The sequence below is a fragment of the Hyperolius riggenbachi genome, chromosome 6, assembly GCF_040937935.1.
Source record: "Hyperolius riggenbachi isolate aHypRig1 chromosome 6, aHypRig1.pri, whole genome shotgun sequence".
Classification (NCBI taxonomy): Eukaryota; Metazoa; Chordata; class Amphibia; order Anura; family Hyperoliidae; genus Hyperolius; species Hyperolius riggenbachi.
In genome coordinates, this window is record NC_090651.1 from 29050017 (window position 1) to 29064291 (window position 14275).

At 44.9% G+C, this 14275-nt stretch overlaps 1 protein-coding gene across 7 annotated transcripts in view; it reads right to left on the bottom strand.

Moving 5' to 3' along the window:
• AGBL4 (AGBL carboxypeptidase 4) overlaps positions 1-14275 on the bottom strand; it is a 2106705-nt gene that overhangs the window by 1878360 nt on the left and 214070 nt on the right. The window lies entirely within an intron of this gene.

Sequence of the window (14275 nt, forward strand, 5' to 3'; positions counted from 1 at the left end):
GCAACTGGCAATGTCTTCCAATGGACATTTTCTTCCAAACACAGAGCTGCTGTTACTCACAACACATTTTCAGGAGCTGCAATTGACACACTGCCAGGAGAAGTGATGAATCCATTGCTGACCCTTATTTTTATTTGTCTGTGTAAATGGGGAACTATGCTATTACTTGCATCATTTTCATATTCCATAGATCCCTTCTAGAGAATTTCCCTTTGAGGAAATCATTTGTGTGACCCAGGATCATCCATTTAAAAAAAACATGCAGTTTTAAGGAGCAGCTCTCACTGCTTATCGCACAGATACCTTAGCCACCTCCTCTTTACTGATGGCCAGTGGGTAACTCTTTGTGGCCAGTACCGCAGCTATACAACACATTCTTATCATTTTGAGAGTCTACGGTGCTGCCCACAAAAAGTGAATCTATCATCAGAGGGAGGAGAAGGCATGGATTAGGTAATATGGGCTGAGCAAGTTGCATTGCGATAGCATCACAACGCAATTGTACTGAAGATCCGTGCCACGCATTAGACGTGCAGTGTGACTATACATGAAGCATACAGTACAAAGCTTACTTATTTTTCACCTCAACTATAAGGAGAGATAATTCATGAGATAAACAGATAAAGACAGATGAATCATGAGTTAAAGAGGAACTTTAACCCAGGATTGAACTTCATCCCAATCAGTAGCTGATACCTCCTTGCCCATGAGAAATCTTTACCTTTTCTTAAATAGATCATCGGAGGGTCTATATGGCTGATATTGTGGTGAAACCCCTCCCACAGTGTGATGTCATGACCATGGTCCTGACAGTTTGCCTTCTGTGAACCTCATTGCATTGTGGGAAATAACTGCTTTTTGCAACTGCCAAGCCAGCAATATCTCCCTCTGTACACAGAACCCTCAATAAGTTATGTTTGTTTCTGAGAATTCCGAAGCCAGTGAAAATAATACCTGGTCTCCCAGAATCCTCTGGGCAAGGAGAATTCACATAGCTAAACAGCCTAGGCTAAGCATCACTGGGAGAGCAGGGCTACACACCAATATACAACAGTATATAGCTATAGGAAGTGTTTCTGATGTGGGCACCAGGAAAATTACCATCAAAAGGCGGTATGCTGAATAATTTCCTGCATACTTTACTGCATTCTACTATATGTCACTACAGTGCCTCTTTCAAAAAACAATTGGTTCACCAACTAGGGCTTTTAAAGGGGCCCAGTCAAGAAAGAATTAACGGATCTGCCAGCGATGACTTGTTCTTACAAGTGCAAGCTCCACGGCTGTCATCTTCATCCTCACAGTCCCCGCTCTGGAAGCGGCGCACAGCCAGCGAAATGTCAACACATTATTAGGTATCCCGAGCCAGCGGTGAATTTTTGGCTTAAGCTCTCTGAAATTAATTCCAGCTACAAAAGGAAAATTTGACATCAAAGTTGGTCTATTTTTGGCTCCGGAGATGCAATTATATGAAAATCATAAGACACAACAGGTACCGGTGTAGCAATCACAAAAGTACGAGCGTAAAATAGAGGCCCCGGTTAAGCGCTTCTCAGAAGTCGTGCGTTTCTTCCTCCCCGTAGAGAATTTGAAGATGAATTGTAGACCTAGAGGGTCTCAGACAAGCCAGAGGCGACAGAAAGAGAAAGGTCAAACACACTGCTAAAAAAGAGCGTTATCTGGCGAACAACAACTTATCAGCCGGCTTGCAGCCCTTTTTATTTACACTTATTGGTCCCCGAGGAAGTGCACTCGGTGCCGGGTGTGATTACTTTGTAATGCTTTTGCCAGGAATGGGAAGAGGAGACTAATTTGTAACAACGGGCTTCTCGCCGGCACATGAATTTTCCGAGACACTCGTGCCCGGCAACGAGTGAGTGACTAGGCCGGATAATGAGCACTGAAACCGCAACTGTCTGGGAGAAGAATTTGGACTAGCTCGATCTTCACAAAGTCATTGGCTAACTGTTGAGCCGCGTTCCCAGCGTAACGGGAAATGAATGAGTAACAAATCGATGGCGCGTTCTTTGGGAATTCAGAGTCACGCTCATCAGTCTCTTCTAACATCCTGGGCAGGCTCAGTGTTATACGTCTGAAGATAACACAACTTTTCAAACTCTTTCCTCGCCAGGAGCGTTAAATGTGGCCCTGCATCAATAATACACACACTGTACACAACAGTACTGATTCAGTGAGACATTAAGAGAAAACTCCAGAGTGCGTTAAAGGGACTCTGTACTCAAGACAAGACACAGAACATGCACACACACACAGAGGTGCCTGGCTCTTCTACTGACCACATATGCTATTGCTCCGTTGTTATTGCCTGATGAAGCGGGATCAAACCTGCGAAACGCGTTGCATATTTGGAGTTCATAAATAAAATATATTGACTGTCTTTACTACAGTCGTTGTGTGTCTACTTGGAGGAGGTAAGTCCACCACTGCCTCCTCTAGTTACCAAGAATTTGTTTTTTTAAGCTCATTTAGCTCCCTTTTATCCGTTTGGCGCCTCTGTTCTCCTGCATAAGGCACAGAACATGTATATCTCGCTTTTCTCCTGGTGTACTCAAAGCACCAGAGCTGCAGCCACTAGGACGCGTTCTATAGGCAGTAGCAGTGTTAGGGAGTCTCGCTCAAGGTCTCCTCACTGAATAGGTGCTGGCTTACTGAACAGGAAGAGGCGAGTGTGAACCCTGGGCCGATATGCAATTTACTTTTTTCTCCTGAGTTTTCTCCTAGGTGATATCTTCAAACTTGTCAATAAAATGCCCTTTAAACCACCCAAGAGCAAAAAAAAAAATAAACTACTCAAAATAATTTTGATAGTACTTTTTCACCCAATTTTGGTGCTTATTCCATTGCAAAGTCCTAAAAAGTTATTCTAAATTGAAGATGAAAAATTATCTCCTAGGAGAAAGCTTAGGTGAAGAAGTGAATTGCATATGGACCCAGGTCTCCTATGTCAGAGGCAGAGCCCTTTACCAGTACACTATCCAGCCACTGGAGTCAGTGGATTCAAGTAAATAAATCTAGTCCTGTGTGTTAAAGGGGAACTTCAGCCTAAACAAACATACTGTCATTAAGTTACATTAGTTATGTTAATTAAAATAGATAGGTAACAGGGTACCCACCCTGTTTTAAAAGAACAGGCAAATGTTTGTGATTTCATGGGGGCAGCCATATTTTTCATGGGGGCAGCCATCTTTTTGGTTGAAAGGAGGTGACAGGGAGCATGAGACACAGTTCCAACTGTCCTGTGTCCTGATCAGCTCTCCCAGCTGCTCAAGCTAGGCTTCACATCTCAAATTCAAAATTAAAAAAACAAATTTGCACCAAAACAGCAGAACGAGAACAACTTTATCAGAAATCCCATCATGCTTTGCACAGCATTAGGGGAAAAATGCCCGGGCAGTTTTCTTCTGTGCAGCTAAAAATGAGGCTTTGGCGAGAAAAGCAAAGTTCTGACGCTGTGAAACTGGCAAAGAAACACCAAGTCTTCTCAAAGCTGCTGAGTAGATTTTTAGTTTGGAGGTTCACTTTAAGCCTCATAAACATGGTACAAATTTCCATTAGATCGACCGGTGATCTGATAAGAAATTACATCATGTGTAGATGTCCAAATTCGATTTTGCATTGATATGTATCCTAAATCAATTTCATAATTGACCGTAATCCGATTTATCTAATAGATCCGTCGATCTGACAGAAAATTGTACTGTGTGTACCCAGCTTTAAAGTGAACCTGAAGTGAAAATAAACTTACACGATAATGCCATTTATAGTACAGATGCTAAATAGAACCTTAGCAACATGGAAATGAGTCTCATATGTTTATTTTACGGTTAAATGGCTTAATGTTTAAAGAGAACTTGAACTGAAAAAAAAGTCAAAACAACCATACACAGCACATCCTTACCTCCAGTGCAGTCTACTCCTCAATCTCTTTCTCCTCTCCTGCGTACCAGTTGTCCACTGTGATTAATGAAATTCTCTGTCCTCCATTTTAAAAATGGCCACTACCCCATAACAGTTTCCTGGTCAGCAGCTTGTTAAACTGTAATATCACCCACTTGAGCCATAGGGAAACATGGACATTACCTTGCACATTCAGTTGTAACTGACAACTGCTGATATATAACTGACAGCAACTGGTATATTTTAGTTCTGACAAAATCTTGTCAGAACTGGAAGGGATCACTGTAAGAAGCAAATGGTGAGCTTCTGAGAGGAACTTCCAGTGAGGTTAGTATGGATTCATTTTCAGCTACGTCATGTGTTTACTTTAAATAATTTTACCCGCTTCAGGTTCCCTTTAAGATAGCACGAGACTGTCTCAGTGGCTGTTTAGAATCCACACTTTGCTTTGTTAAGCTACAGACTACCCAGCAAGCTTATTGTGAACCAGAAGCTGAAAGAGAAGTAAAGACCTTTTGAACTTTCCACTTAAACCTCAATACCAGTTTTAAGAGACTTATGCTGGGAATACACCATACAATGTCTATGCAACACAAGTGTCAGTGGGACACACAGAAAAAAAAACAGATCACAAGAACAAGATTAGCTCGTAAAAGAGCTGTTTAGGGGTACTATTTTAGCAATAAGAATCAGCCGGGAGCAAGCTAACAAGCCAAGAGCCTAAGGCTTCGTACAGACATGCGATAACGATCGTTCGTAGCCAACGACGAACGATCTTTAATTGAGTATCGGCCGACGGTCGTTGGTAAGAAGTCATTTAAACGTTCGTTCGTGTACGACCGATGTACTAACGATCGTGACGTACATATCAGGAAATGACCTTATTTTTGTGTAGGAGGTAACGGAGTGAAGGAAATTACGTTTATGGTGTGAGACAATAGAAAAAAGGAAATGACATACATGAAGGGCCAAAAGTGTAGTAGATTATAGGAAGTGACGTAGAAGTCAGACGATCGTTACCTTTATAAACGTACGCTTTTCCCATTTCGTTTGTGCACTGTTATTAGCTTTGCTAAAGAAATGTAAAGATTAAAATAATGTTATTATACATTGACTGTAGTATGAGTTGCATTTATATTGTGTTTTGATAATGTGTTTTACATTCGTTTATAAAGTTTACTACAAATGTCCATAAAAACCTTGTCTGAATAATTTTTTTGGGGTGGGTGGGTGAGTGTGTTTTAAATGATTAGAAAACACAAGTGTCTTAAAAACATGTTTGCGCATGTGCTAAACTGTGGAAACGAACGATCCACGACCGATCGTTATACAGACATGTGTTTTCTAACGACGGTCGTTGGGAAAAGTCGGGCATTCTGGATCGTTCGTTACCGACGAGAATTGTCGTTCGTCGGTCGTTGGAACGGTCGTTTGCACACTATTTGCAAACGACCGTCGTCCAATGCAGTCGGTAACGATCGTTTCAAACGACTATAGTCTGATGTCTGTACGTACCTTTACTAATCTTTACCTAAGAGAGTCTGCCAGCAGCAGCAGCTGTCCCTTCTCTATTTACTGCAGGCACACGAGTGAGTAAAATGGCCAGCGATGCCTGATTGGCTGCAATGTGCCTGCTGACTGTGATGTAGATGGTCAAAGTTGACCCGAATGGTGCATTATGGGGGCGACCCAAACTTCTGCAAAAGTTTGCGGCTCTCCACGGATGTTCGCCGGGAACCGTTCGGGCCATCTCTAATGCACAGAGGGTTGTTTGGCAGTTGGAAACAGACATTATTTCCCACAGTGCAACAAGGCTCACAGACAATAAAACTGTCAGGACCTAGGTCCTGATATCACGCTGTGGGAGGGGTTTCACCACAATATCAGCCATACAGATTCCCTGAAGATCTATTCGAAAAAAGGTAAAGATTTCTCATGGTAAAGGGGGTATCAGCTACTGATTGGGATGAAGTTCAATCCTGGGTTACAGTTCCTCTTTAAGTGCCAATCACAGCTGAAGTGTCTCAAATATCTTCAGCTTCATAATATGGTACTTGGAGGGAAGAAGCGGGGGATAATTTAAAAAAAATGTAAATGGACTTAAAGCAGCAGGGATAGCCATACTATACCGGAGGGGAAAAACTATACATAGGCAGATACATACTTGTTCTACTTATATATACTTAACCACCCTGGCGTTCTGATTAAATCACCAGGGTGGCTGCGGGAGGGTTTTTTTTAAATAAAAAAAAAACTATTTCATGCAGCCAACTGAAAGTTGGCTGCATGAAAGCCCACTAGAGGGCGCTCCGGAGGCGATCTTCCGATCGCCTCCGGCGCCCAGAATAAACAAGGAAGGCCGCAATGAGCGGCCTTCCTTGTTTTGCTTATATCGTCGCCATAGCGACGAGCGGAGTGACGTCATCGACGTCAGCCGACGTCCTGACGTCAGCCGCCTCCGATCCAGCCCTTAGCGCTGGCCGGAACTTTTTGTTCCGGCTACGCTGGGCTCAGGCGGCTGGGGGGACCCTCTTTCGCCGCTGCTCGCGGCGAATCGCCGCAGAGCGGCGGCGATCAGGCAGCACACGCGGCTGGCAAAGTGCCGGCTGCGTGTGCTGCTTTTTATTTCATTAAAATCGGCCCAGCAGGGCCTGAGCGGCAGCCGCTGGCGGTGTTGGACGAGCTGAGCTCGTCCAGACCGCTCAGCTGGTTAAAGAGACCCTGAAGCGAAAAAAAAATATGATATAATGAATTGGTTGTGTACTATAAATAATTTCTAGAAGATTAGCAGCAAAGAAAATATTCTCATACTTTTATTTTCAGGTATATAGTGTTTTTTCTAACATTGCATCATTCTATAATATGTGCAGATTACACAACACTCAGCATTCAAAATGATTCTTTCAGAGCAGTCTGAAGTAATGACCTCTCCTCTAGCAGAGGAAAAGTAAATAGTCCAGGAACAGTTGAGATAATAAAAGTCAGATAACAGCCCCCTCCACGACTAACTTAGTCAGAGAGCTTAATGGCTTGTTTGCATAGAGATAACAACTGGAGTTTCTCAACTCTTCCTGTACTGGAAACAATTAGACTGATGTATCTGATCTTAATGTTTTATTTATTAGCTGTACTACACATACAAATCATAATATCATAATTTTTTTTTCGCTTCAGTGTCTCTTTAACATATGTATTGTACCATTCACATTTTGATTTCAGTGAATCTTATATAGTAAATACAAAAGTTACAGGCATTACCATCTTTACTGCCTCTGGCTGAGGCCAATACTGCGTTAATTTCCTCCCTTAATCTTTTTTTCTCCTAGACACTGTACTGTCATATCTAGCTTGCTTTGTAAACACCAGTCGGTGCATGTGAAGTGAGGCTGCGTGCAGGCCCTCCCTGTCTCACTCTTGCAGCTGGGAGCGTTCTGCGCCTGAGCTGTAGTAGTACGGCGCAGTCACAGAGCGCTCCTGGCCATGGGAGCACAGCAGGGCACGCATGCGGCTGGGCCGCCCATGCGCACTACGCCCAGATTGGCCAAGCTATCTGGGCTTTTAATTGGACAACAAGGAGGCGAAGGAGGAGGGCGTGGGAGTGAGCGGTGCGGAGGAGGCTGGAGGTAGCCCAAGGTACAGGGCCGGCGCTCCCATAGAGGCAATGGGGGCATTTGCCCTAGGGCCGCCGACCTCTGCATGGGCCCCACGCCGTCGACCCTGCTGAATGCTGCCTCCTCCCCCCACTTGCACTGCTCCCCGGGGCGCTTACTACCAAGCTGCATCAGTAATTACTCACCCCTTCCGGCGGACGGTTTACAAATAAGACGCGCCAGATCATAGGGGAGGTGGAGGACGACATGGCAAGAGTGCCCGGACTGTGCAGTCCACCGGAAGAGGTGAGTAATTACTGATGCAGCTGGCTAGCCAGGTCCCCGGGAGCAGTGCAAGCGGGGGGGGTTCTGAAGGGGGGGCCAGGGCCCCGGAGCCACTTAAGCCGACCCTGCCGAGGTATGTATAAATCTTTTATTATTACTCATCTCATGGTCTCTTTAAGGCTTCCCGCAGTGAATTTGGTGAAAACCCTTGCAATTTCTCTTTCTGTAAGGATTTTGCTTGTTATGTAGCTTTCCTGTAAGGATTTTGCAATTTATGTAGCATTCCTGTAGGCATGAAGCAGTTAAATCAGACGTTCTATAAGAGAAAATGACAGAAAAATGTTCTCCTAGCAGTGGCTGCCGTGACAGAGTATCAAACCTGTTTTCTCCATCCTCCAAACCCGAGATCTTGACAAGACGGTGATAGAACATTAGCGGTAAACTTGCAGCTTTTTAATCCGTAAACATTCATCCCGTCGAGGCTGACAGCGCTTTGACTGACACCGAGACCGGAATGACTGATAAACCTATTTCACCTCTTGGACTTCTGTCAAGTTCAAAATGATAAACTAGCATTAATATTCTTCGGCTGTAAATAATTGAACACCTTCGGATTGAATCCCCCGATTGCTTAACAGGCTTGGCTTTGAACCCTTATTAAAGGCAGGACTCTATAAAGAACACTTAACGGGCAATACATTTACGTCTATATCGATATACTCAAGGCGAGGGCCGAGGGAAAGAGTGACGCTTAAGAGTGAAAATCTTTGTCAAGCCGTTGCATTTAATCAGGAATCCTCACAAGCCTTCATATAAACGCATTCCATATTCCTTCCTGAAGCTTACTGGTGGAGGAATTAAATTGGCTATCCGGGTGACTTCTCACACAGCTGACTACCGTTTTGCACAAACATCTTTCAAGATATTCAAGTAATCTTTTATTTATGGGATTACATAGAAGCCAATAGTGGAAACGAGAAGCAAATGGCTTCCCTTGTCCATGCGGTTAGCCAGGAGTTATGTGGAGACCGGTTTTCGGTGTGGATGATTCCACCTATTGGGTTCTCATTGTGTGGATTCTTAAGCTGGCCACTAAAGGTCCAATTTCTAGAGAAAAATCGTTAGAGCGATTAGAAATTCTGATCGGATTGGTTGTAAATAATCTCCGTTGGTGGACACAATCGATTATGAACGAGTGAAAAAAATATCGCCCGAATGAATTTTCGTCGAACGAAAATTTGGATTTTCTTGGTGGTCGTGATAGATAGGAAGCAAAGATTGGTTAGTTGATGGTGTAGTGAACGATTTTTCGTCCGATCAGAATTTCTGATCGCTCGAACGATTTTTTGCTAGAAATTGGACCGTTAGTGGCCAGCTTTAGCATCCCAGATTTGTGTGATGTATTTCTTGGAACAGATCGTATGTATTATTTCATATGCCTCTGAGGAAGCGGCTTCTACCCGTGAAACACGTCAGGCAATCTTTGAACTCTGCATATGGAGCTACAAGCTACTCTACATATTGTATGAAGCTGGAATATTTAGTCAAATAATACATTTAATGCATTTGTGTAAATCAACCTAGTGTCTGCACCATTTAAAACCCATACTTTGGAACTCTGGTTTGTTACATTGCAAAGGAGAAGGAGAATACTATACAATTTAGGGTATTATATTTCCCCTATCTTGCCCCATTTGACTAAACAAACTTATAAATAATTAGATATAGCAGCACAGAACTTTGTTTTCTACAGGACTGCAGGGCATTATCAAGGGGCCCCCCTGCTCCTAACGGATAATGAAGCCATTTTCAGTACGGGTCCAGACCATCCAGACCAATCCATAGGTCAGATCAGGGATGTCAAACCGGTCCTACGAGGGACGAGGTCCTCACACATTTTTGACACAGCTCAAATGAAGTGATGGGTCTGAATCAGGAAAGGTGCGGTCCATCAGGTAGAACACATTCCTTTCTTTCTCAGTCCATCCTAAACACTGGCATGGATCTGGCCCTCCAGGCCTGGAGTTCCACACCTGTGGGTTAGATAGACAGCGTTTCCCCCGCCCCCGCAGATTTGTGACAAATTAGGCACTAGTGGAAATAGGCCCAAAAGAGCAAAAGCAATTACAATATTCGTCACTGAAATGATAAACAAACTTAAAGCGGATCCGAGATGAAAAACTAACTATAACAAGTAACTTGTCTATATATCTTATCTAAAGTTTAGATAGTTTACACAGCAAATCTGGCTGCAAACAGCTTTAATAGAATATGATTATTTCTCCCTACGATACAATGACAGCAGCCATGTTGTTTGTAAACATTACACAGAGGCAGGCTTATCTGCATCTTGAGCAAAACAACCTAATCTCCCTCCTCCCCTCTGCCTCTGAAATCTCTGGCTAGTAATACCTCCCCCTCCTCCTGCCCAGACTGAGCTCCCATGAGCCCTTGCTACTGTCTGAAAGTGCCGGCTGCTTACCTGGTAGCAGTGTTCCGGCGAGTCCTCCAGGACGGCCCTCCTGAGACTGTGTAAGTCTCCCCTCCCAAATCGGAAACACCTGACAAGAATCAAAAGCAATTAGTATAAATTCCACCCCCTCACAACCTCCTCCAGTTTAAAGAAGAGAAAAGAATCCACGAACCACTATCATACTTAAATAATATATATATAATAGGGCCGGGAACCTAGACGGCCGTCCTGGAGGACTCGCCGGAACACTGCTACCAGGTAAGCAGCCGGCACTTCCTCCCTACGTCCTCCAGGACGGCCCTCCTGAGATCTAGCGAGAAATTTACCTTAGGGTGGGATAACGGCCTGAAGAACCTTGCGTCCAAAAGCTTGGTCCTGACTAGAAAGGAGCTCCACTCTATAATGCTTGATGAAGGTCGAGTGGCTGGACCATGTCGCGGCTCGACATATCTGCTCTAGAGAAGCTCCCGACCTCTCCGCCCAAGATGCTGAAAGGGATCTGGTAGAGTGTGCTGTAATGTGGTCAGGCACCTGTAACTGCGCCTCTGAATAGGCAAGGGATATTAGCTGTCTAATCCACCTAGACACTGTCATTTTGGATACATGAGACCCCCTCTTAGTACCCCCAAAAGCTATAAAAAGATTAGTGGAAACTCTCCACTCTCTGGTTCTTTCTAAATAAGTCAGAACCGCTCTCCTGACGTCCAGAGTGCTCAACCTCCTTTCCTTATCATTCTGTGGACTAGTCAAAAAGGAAGGCAGTACAATATCCTGGGTTCTATGAAAGGATGTGGATACCTTGGGTAAATAAGAGGGATCTAGTCTGAAAACAATCTTATCAGCATGAATTATCATGTAAGGGTCCTTTATTGATAAAGCCTGTATATCCCCTATCCTGCGAGCTGAGGTAATGGCCACTAAAAAAACAACTTTGAGTGTAAGAAACTTCAAAGGGACCGAATCCAAAGGTTCAAATTTGTCTGATGTTAGGAAATCCAATACCAACGACAGGTCCCAAGGAGGAACAAGCTTCTGGGGAACTGGCTGTGACCGTTCAACTGACCTCAGAAAATTTTTAACATAAACGTCGGCAGATAGCCGTTTAGACAAAAAAAAACAGAAAGAGCTGACACCTGAGCTCTAAGAGTACTGACGGTCAAGCCTAACTTTACTCCCTGCTGTAAAAATTCTAGAACAGAAGAAATGTTGTCTGACCTGGATACATTCTTCTGTTTCCAGGCCGAGAAGGTGTACCAAACTTTATTATATTTTTTCCTAGTGGCTGGCTTTCTACAGGCTAATAATGTCTTAACCACCTCCTTAGAAAACCCCTGCACTGTCAACATCTGCTCCTCAGGATCCAAGCAGTTAGATTCAAAAATTCTGGATTCGGATGGAGTTTGCCGCCCTGTACTAGCAGATCCGCTCTGTTCTGAAGATGCCAAGGTCCCTGAAACACTAGGGACTGCAGTAGCGGGAACCAAGCCCTCCTTGGCCACTAAGGGGCTATTAGTATCACCTCTGCTTCTTCTGTTTGAATTTTCCTGAGGACCCTCGGTATTAACTTGAATGGAGGGAATGCGTAGAGCAACCCCTCTGGCCAAGGAATCGACAGGGCGTCCAATCTGCTCATTGAAGCAGAAGGATCCAGGGTACAAAAATCCTCCACCTTTGCGTTCTCTGGATTTGCGAACAAATCGAGAACTGGAACCCCCCAGCGTTTTGTAATCTCCAGAAAAGTTTCTGGATTGAGTTCCCACTCCGACTCCTCTACTAGCTGTCTGCTTAGAGAGTCTGCTCGTCTGTTGTGAACTCCCCGAATGTGGACTGCTGACAGGGATTCCAGATTGGCCTCTGACCATGCCATGATGAGAGATGTCAGATGCTGGAGGTCTGGTACCCTCGTGCCCCCCTGCTTCCTGACATAACAAACTGAGACGAAATTGTCCGAGAATACCAGTACCTCTGAGTTTGAGATTATCGGGAGAAGGGCCTGTAAGGCCAGCAGAATCGCCCTGAGCTCCCTGTAATTCGAAGATCTCCGAGAGATCTGCTGGTCCCATGTCCCCTGGACCTGGTGGCCCAGGCAGTGGGCCCCCCAGCCCCAGGCACTGGCGTCCGTGTATAATCTTAACGGAATTTCCTGAACCCACTTGCGGCCCTGATTCAGGTTGGATCGCTGACACCACCAGTGAAGGGCTACCACCACTTCCTCCGGTACTAATACTCTCGTATCCAGAGAACGGTGATCTCTGTCCCAAGTCGCCAATACCCAATTCTGGAGACTCCGAGAATGGGCCTGTGCCCACTCTACCGCCGGAATGGCTGAAGACATCAGCCCCAAGCATGATACCAACTTCCGCAGGGATACCAGAGGATCCTCTCTGATCCCCTGCACCTCTGACACTAATCTGTCTATCTTCTGGTCTGGCAGGAAGACACGTCTGATCGTCGTGTCCCACCTGAGACCTAAAAAAATCAGACTCTGAACCGGGATCAAGTGAGACTTCTCCGAGCTCACGATCCATCCTAATCTGTTCAAAAGTTGAAGAGAAAAACCTAGCACACCTTGCAAGGCTTCTCGAGTCTCGGCCATAAACAGAAAGTCGTCTAAGTAGGGGAGAACCCTACATTGTGGAGATGCAGAAAAGATATTACCTCCGCCACAACCTTCGTAAAGATTCTCGGGGCCGACGAGATTCCGAACGGCAGAGCCTGATATTGAAAATGGCATATCGACTCCCCTGCCTGAACTGCAAACCTTAAATACTTCTGAAAAAGAGGGTGGATTGGAATGTGGAGGTAAGCATCCTCCAGATCCACCGATGCTAGAAAAGCCCCCGGAGACATGAGGTTGCGAACGGAGGCAATGCTCTCCATCCTGAACTTCTTCTCCACAATGTAAGGGTTCAAAGGTTTCAAATTCAAGATCATTCGAAACCCTCCCGAGTGCTTCTGAATCAGAAACACTCTTGAGTAAAAGCCCCTTCCCTGTTCCGACACTGGAACCGGACAAATAACTTTTTTCTGAAGAAGCGAGGAAACCGAGTCCATTAAAGCCCCGCCTTGATCTGATCTCTGGGGAATGATGTGACCGTAAACCGGGAGGAAGGAGGAGATCTGAACTCTATCTTGTATCCCTGTTGGATTAAGTTCAGGATAAATTCGTTCTTCGTCACTTCTCGCCAAGCTGGCGCAAAGTAGCGAAGTCTTCCTCCCACCGGAATCTGCCCGTCATTTAGAGGGCTTCGCAGCAGCAGAGGCTGGCTGAGATCTATTGAAGAGGAAAGGTCTACCTCTGCCTGCATTGTAGGACCACCTCTTATTCTGTTTCTGCCCTCTACCCTGCTGCTCCTGCCTGAAAAAGGGCTTTTTATTCTGAAAGGGCTGTTTCCCTTTCTTTTTCTTTTCAGGAAACTCCCTGGATTTATTGGATGATCTCTCCAATACCGAGTCTAAATCCTTTCCAAACAAAAGGTTACCCTGGAATGACATCCCACAAAGCTTCTGCTTGGAAGTAACATCTCCTTCCCATGTATTTAGCCAAACGGCTCGCCGAGCCGAATTGATCAGTGCCGCCGTCTTAGCAGCGGCCCTGAGAGACTCAGTAGCCGCATCTGCCAAGAAAGCAATGGACTTAATTATTACAGGTAAGCTTTCTAAGATCCTTGCATGAGGAGTACCCTCCTCTAGACGACTCTGAAGCCCCCGAATCCACTTATCAAGATTGCGGGCTACACAAACTGAGGAAATGGCTGGTTTAAAGAAAAGGATGTTGAATCCCATGCTCTCTTGAGAAGGGCTTCTGCCTTTCTATCCATAGGATCTTTTAAGGCCCCCATATCCTCAAAGGACAGATCTGTATCCTTAGAGCATTGAGAGAGAGGAGCGTCCAATCTAGGGCATTTGAACAATGCATCATGCTCCTCTATATTGAAAGGGAATCAGCGTTTGAACGATCTTGGGACAAACAGCCTCCCCTCCGGATCTTTCCACTGGGCGGCAATAA